This window comes from Athene cunicularia (genome assembly GCF_003259725.1).
Source record: "Athene cunicularia isolate RWA chromosome Z unlocalized genomic scaffold, athCun1 chrZ_part2, whole genome shotgun sequence".
In the NCBI taxonomy this organism is placed as follows: Eukaryota; Metazoa; Chordata; class Aves; order Strigiformes; family Strigidae; genus Athene; species Athene cunicularia.
The window spans coordinates 12800677-12820173 of record NW_020799143.1 but is presented as its reverse complement, the minus strand read 5'-3'; the positions used below and the strand labels follow the sequence as shown (position 1 = coordinate 12820173).

The 19497-nt window shown below is 41.4% G+C and overlaps 1 long non-coding RNA gene across 1 annotated transcript; it reads right to left on the bottom strand.

The window, feature by feature from the left end:
* Nucleotides 1-5542: 5542 nt before the first annotated feature.
* LOC113490152 lies at nucleotides 5543-12398 on the bottom strand. The gene is made up of 3 exons (XR_003400165.1): nucleotides 12315-12398; nucleotides 9338-9470; nucleotides 5543-5719 (listed from the first exon to the last, which is right to left on the bottom strand). It is a non-coding gene; the product is annotated as an uncharacterized LOC113490152 (long non-coding RNA).
* Between the last annotated feature and the right edge of the window lie 7099 nt (nucleotides 12399-19497).

The following is a 19497-nucleotide window of genomic DNA, read 5'->3' as shown; positions in this document are numbered from 1 at the left end:
GATGTCCTTCCTCTTGTTAATGTTTGAATTGGTCCAACTGTTGATGATAAATGTTGTCCAAATGATGTTACAGTAAAAATTATTTGCAGCCACAGATGTAGCATTATGGTACAGCCAAGTTGAGACTCTTGACATGTCTCCTCACATTTCCCAGCATTAAGCCAGGAATGGCATCATATTATTTCTGACAGGCAGAGATGCGGTAGTTGATGTGGCCAAGGGACTGCCTTGTACTTCCCTGTGGAGAGATGAGGACTGTAGTGTAAGCCATAAGTGAGGGAGACTTCATTGAATGTTCTCTGTCATCTCTGCCTATTTTTATTAATTAAATGAAAGAAGGCTGGTGATGAAAGTGGGGTGGGAATGTGAAAAATAAGAAAATGTGTGAAATCAGTGACTTCTCAACCTTGCCAAATGGTTGGGAATGTTATGTACTAATAGCTGTTGGTCAGAGGTGCAGTGTTCAAATGCCAGAGACTGAACTTAGAGTCCAGGCTTCAAAAAGGGTTGGTGTTCATGCACAAGGAACAAATTTCACAAGCTGTCTGTTTTACTATATCACAAATGGCTATAGCCCTTCCTTCCAACTTATAGTCAATTGGGGCACCAAATTTCAGAGGCAGTTTCAAATCTGGGAAGCCAGATGTGCTCCTCCTAACCTCTGCTACCTGAAGCCTATCTATCATCACCAGCTCCAAGGAGCTGATTAAATAAAACATTTTGGGGAGTGGGAATGGAATAATTAAGTATTAAAATAGCCTGACTACAAAACTTACTGATGGCATTTACCTTAGCAAAAAAGCTTTCTGTAGGGACCAGAGACAGTTTTAAATGGCAGCAGGAAGCAGTGACATATCCTGTGCATTACTCCCCATGATGCAGCCAGGATCTTGGGATGTTCAGCTTCATCTAAACTCTCTTGGAAAAGCAGGGTGGAGGTTAGTGGGAAGCCATAAACAAAACGAAACATGTAGCAGCTAACGTAACTACATGTTTGGAATAGAGAGAAAGGAGCAGGTGCTCTTCTGGCCAACAGCCACAGTTAAAAACTTTAGTCCATATATTTTGGTCAGGAGACTGCTGGCAACTAGTCAGCAAATCTATCTGAGGCTCTGATTTGCAGGATAGTGGGTGTGTGCGGGTGCATGTGTGTTTGTAACTACACTCAGGACAGCTGATGGGTTACATACCCTGTTGCAGCAACTTCTGTGTTTCTGACATTTTGCTTTTTCTTCTTGTTATCTTTAATCCAGAATATTTTCACAACAATGGAGAGAGATAAACAGAGAGTTTGTATATGTAAAGGTAGGTGAATTTGATGCTGGCTGGCCTGAATCTGACACAGAAGTGACTTTAACCAAGTTCTGCCATATCTTAGGTCAGCACTCTAGTCTCAGGTCTCAGCGCTTATTTGATGGTCCATTTTCCTAAACTAATCTAAAACTGTGTTGCACTGAAAGGGGAAGTTCTGTCCTCTCCATCTTTGCTTTGCAGTCTTTCAGGCTCACACTAGTACTAGGCATGCTCATCCATTTCAGCTCACTGATCCATCAGGAAGCTCTACTGTTGTTTTGAAGGCTCTGTCTGCAGCCTGCTCAGCTTGCTGCTACAGCTTAGAGCAGGAATGAGAAGTCACAGGAGAGGGAAGGGCCAGAATGCCTTTTTTCAGCAGTACTGCTAGTTCAAATCAGCCTAAAGGGCTTAGTAAACCACACCCATAAATAGTTTCAAGCCCTGTAAAGTTTTGACTTCAGTATTTATTTTGGCTAAAAGCATTTCCACAAGCTCTGGTAAAAGTCTGTCTAGATATCAGTGGCCCTTAGCAGAAAAGACACTTAAAAAAGATAACAGTAAACTAAAAAAGTCCTCTACCTCCTCCTAGGGAACAAAGAACTATCTCAAATCCAGAAACAGTAGCAAATGTGAGATGGTAGAGCCAGGGTACCCTGGGGGATGTTTAACCAGGAAAGCCAGCCCTGAGCACTACATCTTACATCTGCTCTGCTGGGGAGGGGAGGGCAGCATGGCAAATACTGCTCTGCGATTGAACTCTCCTGACTCATGGCCATCCCTGAAGTACTAGGCATTGCAATTTGGTTTACTCCTGTTAACAAATGAGGAGTGACATCCATAGCCCTTTCCTGCTCTCCTTAAACTGTCTCTGGGTACAGCTAATTCTAGTCCATCTGGTGGGGAAGGCAAGGTTAATACTGAAGGAAGGAAAAAGGAGTTCGCTGTGCTCCTGCCTGCAACACAGGATTCCTGTGGCATTGCCGAAGTCACAGAGTCCATCCTTGACTCAGCCCTCTGTAGTGTGCAAGCAGATAATAGTACTGACCTGCCTGCAAGGGCTGGGCTGATGCTCAGCACTGGAAATGTTTCTAAAACTGGTTCAAGTCTCAGTGCTGCAGGAGCTCTATGCCTTCAGATGACTATTGCTTTTGCTAAACTCCTTAGAGCTGTACAAGGCATGCCACAAAGATGCAGACATGGGCCATACCAACCTAGCTCAATAGGACCTGGGCTTTATGTGCTGCAACAAAAAAAAAAAAAAAAAACAAACCACCAACCACAAAAAACCCAAACCACTAGGAAGAGAGAGACTAGGTGGAGATGTGGATGGAAAGACACAACATGAAGAAGAAATACTGTACTACTTGCCATTAAACATTTCTGAGTAAAACTCGTCTGGCTCCTTTCATCTCTTTCATTATACCTGGCAGATATTTTTAGTCTATTGGTATTTGTTGCTCTCCTTTCAGTCAGAAAAGAAGGGGAAAAACCCCATGATTTTACGTATATGCAGCAGTTCAGCAAATTCTGCTTCTTAAACCAACTTAATAAGAAAAATTAATTAAAAATCAAAGTACAGTTACAAAGCAAGGCTCAATCCTCCATTTCTTGCCCACCAAATATTATTGGTGGTTTCAAGACCTGAGTCTAGATCACTCTGCCTGGGAAAGCATTAAAAAAAAAAGACAACAAACCACACTGATTCTGTAAGTGAATCGGAAAGCACTTTCCCTAGTATTTTAGCAAACCCTGATGTATTTAAAGGAGGCTTTGTGATCCTGCTTCTGGAGAATCTTGTTCATTCAGTCTGTTCATTCTTCATCCTCAAAGCAGCAGGGACTGACACACTGTGGCTGACACACAGTCCTGCTCACCTGCAGGGGCCACATGCCAGGATCAGTCTTCCCAGGAAGGCACCACCTCGAGAGCTACAGCAGCCAACTCAGTCCCCTACGCCAAGTCGTGACCAAGGATCAGGGTACTGCTTTTGGATGGTGGGTTTTCCAGGTATTGCAGCTGGATATCAGACTCTGGACAGTATCACAGCTAAACCATACCATAGATTAGGGTGAACTTTTTGATGGGTTGTCTGTGTTTTCTCACTAAAGATGTTACAGCACATCTCTTCTTACCCCTCAACCCTGCTTGCAGGGAAGATGGTGTTTCTTGTGTAACAGCATCAGCTGCAGATGTACCAGTGATGAAGCCTCCTCACACTTCTTCCTGCCCTGTGATGCTTTCTGCGTTGAGTCTAAGCTGATAGGGAAGATTTGCAGATTGGGAAGATCACACTGCATGTGAATAGCAAGGTTGTCTCTTTGTGCAACTTCCAGAGTCTCTGTGTCTCCATATATGTAATAAAAGAGAGTACAGAAGGGTATTTGTAATTCTGTTTACCTGTAGGTTTTGTCTTCTATATATGGAAAACCCCATTATTTTGGCAGGGTTTTGGTAATCTTGTGATTATTTCCCTCTTCACATATAAAGCAAATATAAGGACCCATCAAAATAAATGACTAGGAAAGACTGGGTTGTGCTGCGGGGAAAAGCTGTCAGGTTTAGGACAGGCAAGGGATATGTTGTCGCTTCAGGTGTAGATAACACTGGCCTTTCACACACCTGCTTCCAAAGTGCAGAGTTACAACTTTTACCTTTCCAGCAGTAAAAACAAAATGTACTGGCTAGGATCTGAGATACATTTGTATTGGCTTAGAAGATAGAAAGTCATCTTCCTTGTCTGAAATGGAAATTAAACAAAAATTCCTTTAAGTGAAGAATTAAAGACTGGTGAGAATGGCAAAATATCATCAAGGACATTTTTCCTGGAAACAGTTCTTTCAGGCTTTTGGATAGGCATTTGTTTGTTTGAATAAATGTTTTTTTCTTTTATTTTTTTCCTTTAAGTGCTTCAGGGTGTTTTTTTTTTTTAAACTGTTCAAAACTAGCTCCAGTGGTTCAGTGCAGGGAAAAAAAAAACAAAAGAACATGTAGTGTGAAGCAGAGGAGTCATCCAACCAGCTCGTGTGAAGATTTTTCATTGCACTTTAAAGTATTTTAAGCACTTGTAGCGAAAAATATTGAATATCCTTGAGGACTGAACTGTGGAAGCAAAATATCTTCTTGGAGGAAATAATCTGCAGACGTTTCTTTTCCTGATCTCATTTTTCCCTGGTAAAGTAGGCAGTAAGCTGGCATTTTCACTAAGTGGGTATTTAGCGATAATCTTAAGCAGGAGTGGGAGTGCAGACCTGTATTCTGAAGCCTCTGTGCTATATTTCTGTAAAGAAACAGGAGGCTGACTTTTGATTCCCTCAAAAGAGCTGTCTTTCCAGTATTACAGTGCCCACTGGAATGTGAATTTCTGAAAGATAGTATATCTTTTATATATCTAGAATATCTATTACTATATCTATATCTATATATCTATCTATATATCTAGATATACAGATAGATATATATATAGATATAGATATAGAGATAGATAGATAGATAGATAGATAGATAGATAGATAGATAGATAGATAGATAGATAAATATCTAAAAGAAATTTCCAGTATACACAGGTGCCCACTGGAATGTGCTGAATTTCTAAAAGATATCCAAGCTGCCTTCTGACAGCATGAACAACCAGGCATACAAATCAGTAACTATGTCTCACCTCTTCCTGGCTATAGCATTTTGCTTATCAGTAGTGCTGAGAGAATAACATGCATGTCTCTCTGTAAGGAAGCTGCCAGTAGCTGCCTTGAGCCTACAGACACAGAGGTAGACGCTGTCGCCGACAATCTAGCATAGACACAGATAAGAAAGTTCAGACTTGTCATCAAGGAGGAGCGGGAGATGGTGTAAGGGACTTTCTGAGGGCATCCCTGAAGAGCCCTATTGTGGTATGATACATGCCAGCTAAGGGTTGTCAGTGCAATTACCACATAAAAGAGAAAAGAAATGCAAGTGAATACAGAGAGATATGCAACTGTGTGAACCCCTGTTGTGAATCAATTACAAGGAAGCTGCACCTTGCAGTGGAAAGATGCTCCAGCCACCTCTGACACAAGCCCTGCTCTAAGTTAATGTAGTCCTAGAGCCAAGAGCAGCATTGATGTTTGCTTTCTCATTCTCAAATATTATAATAGAACAGTGTTTGCTGCTGCTTCTATCCTAAAAGTAATCCAGACTAAAACTGCAGGTGCTGCACTTCAGTATGAATCATAGCGTAAATATCACCACGGTCACTGCTTGTCACAAACAGGTTTATTTCAAAATGACCATTGCAACATTCCTCCTTTGGCTGTTTTACAATCCTTCCTTGATTTCTGTCAGCACATTTGATGTTGGGAGGTCTCATTTTGCCCCCTGTCACCCTTGGAGGCACCATCTGTTCAATTCACCTGTGAAAGGAGGTGAGGGGGTCTCTCATCTGACCATTCTGTAAGATAAACAAATGTGGTGATTTCACAGAGTAAGGGGTTTTTGCAACATATCCACATACCTATTACATCCAATTTCCTGAACAACCTGTATGCGATGCATTCTGTGAAATTAAGGGGAGGTGTCTGGTGCAGGGAGACACTCTAATGCACTGCTGCACTGGTTTAAGTTTCTGCCTGCAGACGCTCCATTGCACAATCACCAAACCGCAGAGCACAACATGCCCTGACCCCATCTACTCCCTTCACTGTGGGATGCTGGTGCAGTTACAGAGGACATTGAAGGGGTAGCTCTATGCCTGAACAGAAGAGACACATCTTCCATCAGAGGACCTATAGCCATCCCACTGCCCCTTTGCAACATCGTGCCTTCAGGCTGTCTGTCAACCAGGGTTAAGAATTAGGTAAACGAGCACAAATCAAAAAAACAATGTTGTGACCTATTTAATGGGTAAAAGACTGTGGCAACCCAAGCTACTGGCAAAACTTGTTTAATTGCTATAGCTGCTAGCCAAGTAAGTCATGTGTGGACATACGTGTTTGAAGTCACCGTGCTAGCAGGCGCCTGCTCAACACACTTAAACATCTCTGTAAATGCTTGGCTGGATGGGAATGTATCTAGGCTCATGCTACTTCTGCAGCAGCAGAAAGAGTCTGGGAATTGTCTTGTCTTTCAAAGGGAAAGCATAATGCTATTTGTCCAGTGCTCTGGATGCTGCATCCATTCATGTAAGTGGGTGTGAATTTACCCTGTTCTGTTCAGGCTTCATACTGAAGGCGGCCACATAGAGGAGGCTGTCCTCCACACCATTTTCTGCCTCATGCTGTCCTGTCAGTTACTCTCTCCATGTAATACATAGTTGGGCTTTTCTGTCATGGGAAACAACTTGAGAAGAAGGAAAGCAAGAGTTTGCAGGGATGTTTACCACACAGGGGGTGGCTTTTTTAGTCAAAGAGGGGGAAAAATACCAAACATATACATCTATTCCAGCCTGAGGAATCTCAGAATAAAGCATGTTTTTCAAGTGACTAAAGAAAACTACAGAAGCTGTAGGACAAGAAAGTATATAAAGCAAGGCTCAAAGACAAATAAAATAAAATAAAAAAACAAAAAAGGCTGTAACAAGGTCAATGTAAAACAGGAGTTCTCATCTTCTGCTCTCACCCTGCCAGTTTCCATGTACATGTAATATGAATGACTGCTAATCTCATCTGTGAGTGGCGTTGCTTCATTAACTCTACCTGAAGAAAATGCTCAGTTCATGTTGCTCAGAGCCTTCTTCTTCCCACGTGAGTGCAAATAACTTGTAAGGGAAGAAGACCAGGAGGGTCTGGAAAAGAATGAGGCATCCCTCTAGCATGAAACACATTGTGCACAAACAGCAACACCACCACCATCAATTCACCATATTCAAGCCCTCAGTTCTGGACTCGCTGAACACTGGATGTATATAACTTTGTACATGTTGGAGCAAAACACTAATGATCTGCATTGCAGAGAGTTAACACCTGCAAAAAGTGCTGCATGAGCTTCACAACAGCTTTGAGGTAGGGAGAAAATGTCTTCTCATCAGTTCCACTTGGCCTCCATAGCATACAATTTGCTTACACAACTCTTAGAAAGTTTCTAGTTTCTCAAGTTAGGTGTTTGCCCAACAAAAATGTCAGGTTCCTCTCCATTTGGTCCTCTGAAATACCATCTTAAATTACACTCTTCAAAACACACTTTCTTCAGTAAGACTGCATATGTGTGCTGTATAATTATTTTTTATTTTACAGTCTTCATTAAATTAGTACTACAGTGCTAAAAAACACCTGAGGCAGTGCATTTAAAATGGATAAAAAAGTGTTGTTATTCCCTGAGCAAAAATAATTAACTCTCCGATCCCACTGAAGTAGACAGTTTAGGTGCTTAGGGCTCGGCCCTGCAAACACTCAAAAGAGTGTGTGTAGTTTATTCATGTGAGTGAATTCACAGAATTATATGAAATCATGGATAATATTACAGGGCATGGTCTTTCACTGTCTTTAGAACTGGGCTGGCTGGAGGCTCCTGCCAAGTGTTTCAGAACTGGCATCTATAGAAATGGGGAAGTGTTCTATTTTTTAAATTCATATTAAATAATTGATTCCTCATGCAAAATGTTGAGCTTCAGGGCTCATCCTTTCAGTCTCATGGCTTTTCTAAGATGTTTGGTTGGAAAAAATTATTGATGTTTATTATCATTTCTGGTTTCTGCTACCGATGACAGGTACATTGTCACATCATACTTGGCAGTTGCAGAGTGTTAAATCTTTACAGTAATTTCTCTTACACAAGACTTCACATAATCAAAACCAGTCCAATGGAAAAGCAGAACTCATCCTGCCTTTGTTTCCTCCTTCGTCTGCAGTCTGCCTTCTTGCAGTGCAAAACCTTGATCTTCCTAGACAAGGATACTGCACTGTCCTTTTGCTTCAACACACTTCAGTTTCTTTACAAAAGTAGCACATGGCTACAATTAATTGTTTCAAGAATCTGTCTGTCTTCAGTAGTGACACAGAGGTAGCTATAGGATCTTCTGTAAGTAAATGAGAGAACCAGTTGTGGAGACAGCTGGGCAACATGGATGACAGAAGAAGGTGGTGGGAGAGCAGAACTGGTGAATTCTCAGCATTGTTGGATCTCTGTTTTGTCTCCTGTTGCTCCTTTCCTCTCTGTATCTCTTCTCATCCCCACTGAGCAAGAGAGCTGTGCCACAGATAGTCTGGAGCCATACATGCTCAAACAGGGGTGCACCACCAGCTGCAGAGCACTATTTTGTGGCAGCTGTGGTCTGCCTGGATTTCACCCAGCAGAAGCTCTCTGCTTTTCTTCTCTCCTGCCTTCCAGGCAAGTTGGAGAGTTCTTCTCCCTTTCACACCTGATTTATTATGGCCAACTGCTCAAAAGATACAGGAGGAGGGAAATAGACACATGGATTATGTGATGCCCTAAGTCTCATATTCTTAGGGAAAAAAACCCCGGAAGGTACTGATGGTCTGACCAAGGGAGCAGGAGCAGGGTAAGCATGAATCTCACCATTTATTCTGCATCGTCTACCTACCAAAACTCTTACTGCTGATTTTGAGCTCAGCCTACATAAGGATGCAGGATAAGGTTCTGTGTGCTTAGCTATCATGCACATGAATGAGTATTTTCTTGTCTTTACAAAACAGGAAAATGGAAAAAATAAGTTGTGCTGCATTTCAGCTTGCACTCGCTATTTAGAAGAAGCCTCTTCTGTGGCACACTCAGCAATTTAGTGAGAAAAAACACTCTGGTTAGTAACTTCAAAAAGCTATTTGAAGAATGTGAAGTAACCCTGGCTGTTCCCAGAACCAGTGAGAGGAAGGAACAGAACGGAAACACGGAGGAAAACAACAGACAGCATGCAAGTGAATTACGCAGGTACACAATTGCAAGTACATAACCAAAGGTGAGGGGAAGGTTGTCCAGGGACTCGAGGATAAAGCTGTTCTCTTATGAGGTATCTCACCTACTTAGCATTCATAAAGAGCCACCCACAGCCCCACTATCTGCAGTCTTATCAGAAAAAACAACACTGCACACTGCAGCTGGGTTTCTGTGAATTTACCTTTGCTGTAGTATGTAAGAACAAGTAACCAGCATCCTCCTCAATTCCTCTGCTTGAAGAGGACAGCAGCAACAACTCAGCCAAGACCTCACTGGACTGTGATGTTTAGAGTCTGTTGTTTTCTCCTCCAGGCCTGTAGTGGATGCAGGATGCAGAATTATATCTGAGATGATGAATTACAAACCCAGCTGATGAATTCTTGTGGTATTTCCAGTGTTTTGCATGAAGCAAGTGGTTCTGGGCCTTATTCAAAGAAAAGAAAAAAATAGAAAAATCATCTTCTACCCCTAAAGTTTAGGCAACTCTACAGTGACACATACGCTAATTTGTCATCTCAAGGAATTTGTCTCTGCAGCCAGGCTTTAGCTAGGAAAATATGTAGGAAATAGTCCTGACAGCTGTATGAGATTTTGTAAATACACCAGACCCAAATTATTTTCAGGATTGATATCCTCACAGGACTCAATTAACAAACATACTTAGGTAATCTTCATGGAAAAGGAAGGCATTCAGTCAGTGCAAAGCATTACATTTAGTACTGATACTATTACAGCGAGGGATCTTATTATCTCCTTTTTATTTTGTTCTGCTTATCTTCAATCAAGATTTAGCCGAAAAAAATACAATGTTCATTAACACACCATCAAGGGTGGCTGCTGCGCTCTGCTCCTCTCAAAGGATAGTGATGTGGTAAGGCTGACACTTAATGAAACTGGATTTTACAGAATGAATGGTCTTGCTGATAAAGATTGGGGGCAGGAGGGAGGAAGAGCTTATTTTTGCTCTTTTTTGCTTTAAAGAAGTTGAGGCATAAAAGAGTACTATAAAGGACTATGAACTGACCTGATGGGTGGAAGAAAAAAAAGACAGAAAATATTAAGAAATCCCATGTATTCTACTTAAGCCAACTATCAGTCACTTCTGGCCACTCTGTCCTTTGTTTGTCTTTATTTTCACTCTGCATGTGGAGCCATCAGCATGCAACCTTTGTCACATGAAGAAAGGTTAAGAGACAGATCACTGGTGGCAGAGAGGCCCACAGCTGAGGAAGTGGACTTCTACCTTGCTGAGGTTACCACAGGAGGAGCAAACAACCTCAGTGTACGGGATCATCTGTAAGGCACAAGATTCTCCCCAAATCTGGGTGAAAAGGGCACATTATGGCCAGAGATGAAACATACAGACCTATCAGCTAGCAATTCTGGTATAATTTAAAAACATGTGCATATCCATTGCTGTTTAAAAGCAAACATGGAAAGTCAGCCAGTTATCTGAGTCTGAATTTTCTAAACTATTTTTAAAGAAAACCTGTACCTACTAGCCTTTGATAGTTCTTTAGAAGTTGATGTAATGTTTTCAGCCCCCTTCAGACAAACTTAGCCAACTGCAGATTTGAATACTGGGCAATGGGCAATGTTTTATATGTAGTTTTCAAATATGTAGCCAAATACTGAAAGAAGTATAGACTAGTCTCAGCTGGATTTTACCACTTATGTTTAGCTTGTCTTTTAGTGAGAAGTAAAGAAGAGGGGGAAGACGTTTTCTATGTGGATATAGAAATCTTTCTAGTCAGCTCAGCCAAGTCTAATCCAGTATTTATTAGAGAATTGTGTAGTTTTAGTTTCACCTACTGTTTCAAGGGGATAAATTTTTAATACTATTATGAAGGAGCATTCTAATCTATATAACTATAGAAACCAAAATCAGAACATCACTAAAGCATTTTTTTTCCACTAATAGTGCACCCCTCTTTCTAGGCATTTTCATATACATTCTGTGAATGGTTTAGGACAGTAACAATTCAGCCCATGGAACAATACATAAAGCAATATGTAGGATGTCATATGTAAGTTACGGATATGTTATTTCATGAAACAGCTACTGGTATTGCAAAAACAAACAAACAAACAAACAAAACAAAACAACCCCAAACCAAAATCAATTCCAAAAATACTTTTCTTGCTAGGGGGGAAAAAAAAAAAAAAAGTATTTAGCATTTACATTTATATTTATCACTGTACGTTTTCTCAAAATAGTCACAAAACAAGATACTATAGGTAAACTCTAGACTGCCAATGTGTTGAATCTTTTGTATGTTTCTTCCTTCCTTTCTTCCTTCCTTTCTGTCTGTCTCCATTGAAGTATTTGGGGATTAAACTTTTGTAGCCAGAGTGTGAATGTCCCTAATTTTAGATCTGAGTGTCAGGACTGATGGTCTGTGTAAATGTGCACTGAAACCTGGAGCAAGGAAAGCCTCTGTCAGCAGAGATGATAGCTCGAACAACCTGCATTCACCCAGACAAACTAATTCCCATGGCACAGAGGGACACATCAGTGGTTCCTGTGGCCCCCCAGCTTGGCTGCCCCAGCCTTTGCCGACTAAGGAAAGCTGTGAAAGGAGCCCCAACTGTTCTCCCTTAAACACGGCCTGTGTTTTGAACAATTATTTGTTTAGTCAAACACAAAATCCTTTAAAAAAAAGTTAACTGAGAGAGAGGAAACAGCCAGTGCTGTGTTTGGATTGCAGTGTGTGCTCAGCTGTCTGCCCTTCATGCTAATGGAAGGCCCTTGGGACCGCTACCAGGGGGCAGGGGAGCAGAAGGCAACCCAGCATTGGGACAGCCCCTGGGCAAACGGTTTTCATCACCACCTTTCCAGTGATGGACAAAGGTCAAATTTTTGCATGAAATCATCAGTATTGTAGGTAATGAATTGGTTGCAAGCCAGTGTGTAAAATAGCTTACCTGGCTAATAACCCAAGTTTCTGACTTCCAGTAATACTGCTCAGGGAGGGAGGAATCTGCACGTAAAGGATGCTGACAAGTGAATGGTGAGGCTTGCACTTGAGCAGGCCCACATATTAGGCAGCTGGGCCACACTCCAGCACAGATGTATGCTACCACAGGCACCACAGCGATCACCCCATGCCATCCCACTTTTCTAGCACTGTATGATCAGACACCAAAAGATCACCTACCTTAGAGCAGAGGAAGATTCTGGTGATGGGGATGAGAAGTGATCATATGAATGTTGTGTCAGTCACTCACTGTGCTCTTCTGCAAGCCTAGTGAAATCCCTGTGGATGTTCCCATATGGAGCAATTGCATAAACTTACAGCCACTCATGCCACAAATCAGAGAAGTAGTGCTCAGCTCTGAGCTCTGCGGCTGCTGCACTATGCATGGCCTTGTCATGGAGTCATCAAGACACTGCAATGTGAAACAATTTCCTAAAATGTCTTGTTTCATGCTGGCCACTAACTAAACCTGCTTCATCTTGCATACAGATGAATGCCCCTTGCACACACTTAACTTTCAGTGCCCCATGAGGAACCAGTGAAGTCCTTTTCCTTCTGCTGTACTGTCCTGAAGCTTCGGGGTGTACATTTAGAATGCTCCACAGGTTGAGGGTGATCAAAGAGGGAGACATCACAAGAAACTCTGGTCTGTGGTTAGTGAGAAGATTCCAATCAGGCAGGTCCTTTGTGGCCAGAAAGGTCCTATAAAAGACCTTGTGTAGTGTGTGTCTGCCACAGTGATTAAAGAGTTATTAAAATATTTGAATTATTATGTAAATCTGAAAAGTTACCAGCATCCTGGTGTTTGATGGGCTGAGTGTGCATCAACTGGCTTTCAGAGACAGGCAAGCCAATATGTATTGCACTGATTTATATCACATCTGTTTGCATTCCCAAAACAAGCTAACCCTTATTTTGATTAGCAGAAGAGAGAAAAAAGATACATTATGATTTACCATGACTAAACTCTGTATTGAAGAGCATAGAGTGATCTATCCACAGATGATTCATTTGATTTCAGGGGCCACGACAGCATGGTACTGCTTCTTTTTGCCTCAGTCTTCCTGTTTGTAAAGCAGGAATAACAGCAGTTGTGAGTCACTACTGCTCTCACCCAAAAAGCAGATGCACTGGTCTCTTTGTCCTCTTATCTGATTTTCAGGAAAACAATTTTTAAACCAGTATCTGGCTGTTTCAGTTGCCTCTCTCCTCTTCTGCAAGCAGCTTTTGTTTAACCTTCTCTCACATGATCTGTTAATGAAGCCCAGCCTGTAACTTTTAAGTTTAAAAATAATTCCTCACATCACTCGCAGTCTCTAACCTTATCATGGGAAATGCTTTCCAGCATGTCAGCTTGCACTTTAGACACCACTGCTCCAAGAAAAACAGGAGACAGACAAACAGATTTTTCTTTCATGCTGTTTACGTTTGCAGAAGCACAAACACTGCACTCAAGCACTTAAAGATTTATACTTTTCTGAACTTTATTACTGCTTCCGTTTCAAACCAGAAATGTTGGATCATTTGTTTAAATCAAAATGTGATTTCAAATATTAAATAGTATATTAAATACTCCCTAAAGCCTTATTTGAATTCTGTTAAAATGCCATCACTGAGGTCTCCACAGTAGAGATGGTGAGTTAAAAACTGGTCTTGGTCAGAGGAACTTTAAAATACTGACAGGATTTGCAATTTCCAACTTGTTACAATATACTCTTAAATTAAGAGAGTCAGGAAATAGTAACTAGTTTTGTGTAAAAATTGAAAAAATATTTTAATGATATGAATATGAAAAAAATATTAAAATAGTATGAGGGAAAAAACACCAATGTCCTTTACATTTTGGAGAAACATCAATACAATGTGGAAATGATTCTATCTTTGTGAACTTCTACATCAGCAATTTAATATGATACATCCTAACATCCTCCCACTATTTCCCCAGGTTAGCTGTTAAAACACAAATCTCCCAAAACTCAGAAATTACTATCCATCAGAAATCTGTAGGAGACACTGAATAAAGAATGAGGAATCAATCCAATCAAACTGAGGTTTGAAATTTTAAGTACATGTTTAAGTTACACTATGTTCAAAGCTGACTTCCAACTATGACTCAGTATTTAGCCTCTCTATAAAGACACAAGGTAAAATAAAAAATAAACCAAAACAACTTTTTTTTTTTCCACACATAAAAAATAACTTCATCAGAAAACCTCACAGGAAAATAATATTGCTTTTGGGAAATGCTAACCCTGAAGTAGGAGCGATACTAGGACCCCCACCTGGTTTTTCTTGCAAGGCAAGCAATCCCTTGCATCATTCCCCAATTCCTGTGACCAGGTAAAACATTGAGATGTAAACCAAGTCGCCTTTGCCTTGTGGGCCAGCAGAGAAGCTGGAATGCAGTTTCTTATCTGGCACTTGGGTGAGGAAATAATGGTTCTGGGAGATCACAAGACTGCTGAAAACAAAGAGGTGTTTCAGAAGGGTTGTGTCACTGATCCCCAGACATCTCCCAAGTCTTCAGAAAACTCACAGAACCCTATGTATGTTCCCTTGAAGCAGATGCTGTTTCATTTTCTAACCTAATAACGATGCAATTGACTTCATTATGGGTCCTCCAGCTGAAGCACAGTTTATATCTGATTTTTTTACTAAGGAGAATCCAAAACAAAGATTCTTAAGTGGGTCTTTATGAATACTGTTAATGCCAGAGGGACAATATAAACTCCAGTCACCTCAGATCTTGGTGAGGAATGCCCTGGTCAGATAGGAAGGCTGGTTACTTTTCACAGAGCTGCAAGGAAGAAGAGAAACCTCATACTTTTTGGTAGCCTTTTTACCAGCCATGTTCAAATCAAGTTTGGTAAAAAATATCTGCAGTTCCTAAAACTTTTCTGAAACTGGCACTATAAATAAAAGTATTAAAGTGAGTAGAATTTCTTAAGATAGCATAGGAATATCCATTCTATAACTGTGTTCTCATATCCTCCTAGCTTTCTGAAACAGTCACTCTGGTTTTGGAAATCTACTGTTTCGGGTTGTTATTTTGGTTTGGTGGGTTGTTTGTTTGTTTTTTTGTTTGTTTGTTTTTCTGTAAGAAGCTTTACCATAAAAGAATAAAACTTTTTTTTTTTTTTCTGAAGAGGAAATTAATAGTTTTTTAAAAGTTTTGTTTTCCTAAACACAAATAAGACTCTGGCATTTCTTATGCATGAACCAGACTCTGGCATGCAAAATCAACACAGTGCTCTCTGCAGTATACATGTACTTTTCTAAACCGGATTAATGTTTGGCTGAACAGAAGTACATATCTGACTGGAAAATTTTGGCAGGTTTTTTGGGTAGCATTTAAGAAAAGTTGGTCAGTGAAAGGTTGCTATGAAATACAGTAATTTGCATCTGAGGGTAGATAACAAAGACCTTGACTAAGACCATGCTGCTATAGCAGTCCATTCTCAAGTCATGGTGTAGTAAGGTAAAATAATAGAAACCAGATTTAAGCCAGAGGACTTTAACCTGGTATAAATAAACATGTTCACAGTCACAGCTTTTTAAGGAAGCTAGTTCAACGTTGGGTGTTTTTTTTTGTTGTTTTTGTTTTTGTTTGGGTGGTTTTGTTTGGTTGTTTTATTCCAGAAATAAAGATCCTGAATTTTGTCTTCATAGTAATGCAAAAATAAATGTTTGCCTAAATAAAATGTACTTCCTTTGCTGTTTGGATAAATGGCACCCAAACAAACTTTAACTTCTGTAAGGATCATGGCAGAGTTACCTTGAGATAGCTGGTCTTCGGGAGCTGCTTGTGCACACACTCTTGTTACAGTTAAGTGTGACACAGCTTACTCTGTTTACATTGCACAGATATTTTTGATACATTGCCAGCCTGCTGTAGCTTTGCAGGTGAACTACCATTACAAGCGAGCTTTGCTTTTCTAGTTTCTGCGTCTTTTTCTGGTAAATACAGGTTGTCTGTTTCCTCTGCACATATGTACCGGCAGAACAATGAAGAAAAATTATTTAAAAGTACAAAACAAATTTCAGAAATCCCGGATTCAAATAAGTAAAGTGGTTCCAGAGGGGAGGAATTGTGCTGCACACCCGGGATGTGCAGTGGCAGCTGAGTTTCACGTTGATGAGATGCTTCCTTGAGATCAATGCTGAGTTCACCTCTGCAACTGCAGAGGCAACACACCACTATGCAAATTCCTGGTACTGCTGAGAAATGCATGGCCTCTGTCATCCAATAGATTGTAGGGCCAGATAGCTAGCTACAGGGTGGTTGGCAACTTTTTGGCTGCCACAATGGAAACATTATTAAAACATGTTATGCCTGCGTCTTAGAAGAGTGATACTCCTTTGGCATAATAGTTGGAGTTTTGCATATATAGAGTTCCCCAAAAGCTTGGTTTTTTTGAAGCAATTTGGAAAATTATCTTCCAAAAAGGAGAGATTCAAATTAATAGACAAAGATCTTTTTCCTTCAAAGTTTTGATCTTTAGGTTATTGCAGAAAGGACTGTGACTGCTGTGATTAGTGTGGCTATCCAGGTCTCTGGACTGCCTGTCATGGCTTCAGTTGAGCTTTTACGCAGAGGAACTGAAGGAGCTCTTGATTTCACCTCTCTCTCTGCTAACCTGGAAGGAGTGCTTTGCAGACATGACCTGCAGGTTGTTGCTAGTACACACAAAGATGTTTGCAACAGAGCAAAGACTGGTGTGGCTGGTGTGGCAGCAGAGTGTCACAGGGGTGCACAGCTTGATGAAAAATTATTTCTAGCAGTATCTGCCCACTTACTACCTCTAACTGGTGGCACTGATGTTCTGTTCACTTCAGCAGACCACCACCATGCTTGGCATGTGAACACATCAGAAACAGTAGGAGCAGTGCTAGGACAGAGGGTTAGTAGCTGTGCTGTATGGCATTGTTCCTTTAGATGAAGTCCTGAACAGTCTGCAGCATGAACAGCAGTCTTCACACTGATGACAATATAATACAACTCTCAGAGAAGAAATGTTTGTCCACAAGCTGGAGGTAGTCCTAGGTCAGCTTCCTATCACAGGTTTCTAAATGATACTCTTATGATGACTATGTTCTGACCTTAGCTGTTGCTGTGCCAATTTCCCTTGCCTATGCTTATGTTTCTGCACCTGGCTTCCCAGGCTACCTTCCCAAAATACCCGGGAAACTGATATGTCCACACAACAGTTATGACTCAATGCAAGCTGAAGTCAATGTGCTGAAGGTGAAAGTATTCCTGTCTCCTTCAAGAATTTCAGCAAATTCTCAGTTTAGTTTTCCCAATGTATGGTAATTAAATAAACTTTCAGATTGAATTTACCTTCATAGTAAAAATGGTATCTGGTGTGTGTGTCTGTCTGTGTCTGTGTGTGTGTGCCTTTGTGTGTGTGAGTATCACATGCTAGCTGACTATATGTAACTTCCCCAAAGAGACAGGACCTCATACCCTCTGGAAAAGCATAGGTTTGTCTTCGTACATTTCAGGGTGCATTACAGAGCAGTGGACATGTGATTTATGGTGCAAGACCTTTTGTAATTTTACCTTACCTCCTCCATGCCAGCTAAAGATCTTGCCCTTTTAGAAAAGTACTTGTTCATAGCTCATTGAGAACTTTACTGTGGCCTGTCAATGCTCAGATGGTATCAGATGCAATTGCAGAAACAAAGCTAACCTAAATAGGACTGAGAATTTGTGCAAGCAAACACTGGTGTTTGTTGCAGCATATGTCACACACTTTTTCCGTGATGTCTGTATAGTCAGTCAGCCACTAGCTGTCTAAGAAGGCAGAACAAGAACTTTCAGAAATTTCAGCCACAAAGACCGCTAGAAATTTGGTAACACAGCTTTGCAAAGCAAGTAAATATTAAAATCATGGGCACGTAATTCCTAAAATTTGTAATGCATCCAGCGTGCATTTGCTGTTGTCCTATTTTGAAGAAGTGCATTCCATGTTTTACATTCCTGCTCAAAGTGGCACAGCTACATATGTATGAAGCATCCTGACAGATCAGTCCTGAATGTTCATATGAAAGCTCTCACTTTATTTAGTAGTTCATCTTTAAAATACCTTTTCTCAGAGGTTTTATAAAGCTTGCTTATGATTACTTACTAATCAAGGAGCAATACTGTTGGGTGTACCTACACATTTTTTGTGGAATCACGACACTAGTTTGAAAATATAAGACATCCCCTCCAAATTCTATGTATTTGGCTCTCTGGTGATTCCTTGGGCCAAAGATTGCTCCTGGCATAATCTGGGTAAGGAAACATGTTTTAACGACACACTGTGTGTCTTAAGACATCAAAAAAGGGAGAAGCATGTATCATATGATTTCTTCCTTTTTGATATTGTGCAAGTCTACAAACCCTGATTTTTACTCTAAACAAATGCTTTCAAGTTTGCAAGCTAAAGCCAGCAGCAATGCTGGCTTCACAAGAGTTTAAGGGGGAATCTCGAATAGCTCATGCAGTTAATTCTACTACTGGAGACGAGTTCCTGTTAAAAATTAAAGTCTGCCTACTCCTGTTTAGATGCAGACCAAGTCCATGTGCAAACCTTTTAACATCTCACCTGTGCCGCAACTCTTGGTGTCACGCTGTTTTCCAGCAGATGTTACGGGATGCTACACATATAAACCTTAGCCACGCTGGTGGCGAAACACCTGACTCTTACAAGGCTTGGGTCTCGAGGCAGGAAAAAGCAGCTGTCTGATATTAAATTATGGGGGAATAAAAAGGACTTTTCTGGAAACGCTTCTCGTATCAGTGTGACTACCATGCCACTGGGACCCTGCCCAGTGGGAGATGCTCCCTCACACCTGCCCACTGCCAGTGTCAGGGGAGTAGCCTGACCCGTGGTGTTTCTCAGACCCTGTACAGCGCAGCTTTGGTGGCAGGAGCGGGCTGCAGCATGGCCTGACGCCCCCTGAGTGGGCATGGGGTGCCGAGGCCCACGGCCGGCGACCCCCAGCACAGCACTGGGAGCCACCTCGCCGACCTCACCTGAATAAGAGCCATCGGTGGGAACACGGGGACGGCGCAGGGTCTGCCACTGCAAGCACCTCACCATTTTTGTTTTTCTCGATTTTTTCTTTCACCTGCCAGTTGCCAGCTTTGAAGTCTCCCTAGGTTAAATTCCAGCTGCCTTCGCGTGCTGCCACTATCTCCAGCCTGCCGGCACTCGTTACAAATATTTAGACAAACACTGCCCGACCTAACGGCGTCCGCCGTGCGGGATGCCCTCAGGGCGGCCCCACATCGTCTGCAGGAGCTCCGGCCACGGGGGCTGCCCCCGCTTGATCGCCTGGCGGCGGGGCCGAGCCCCCTCGCATGACAACGGGC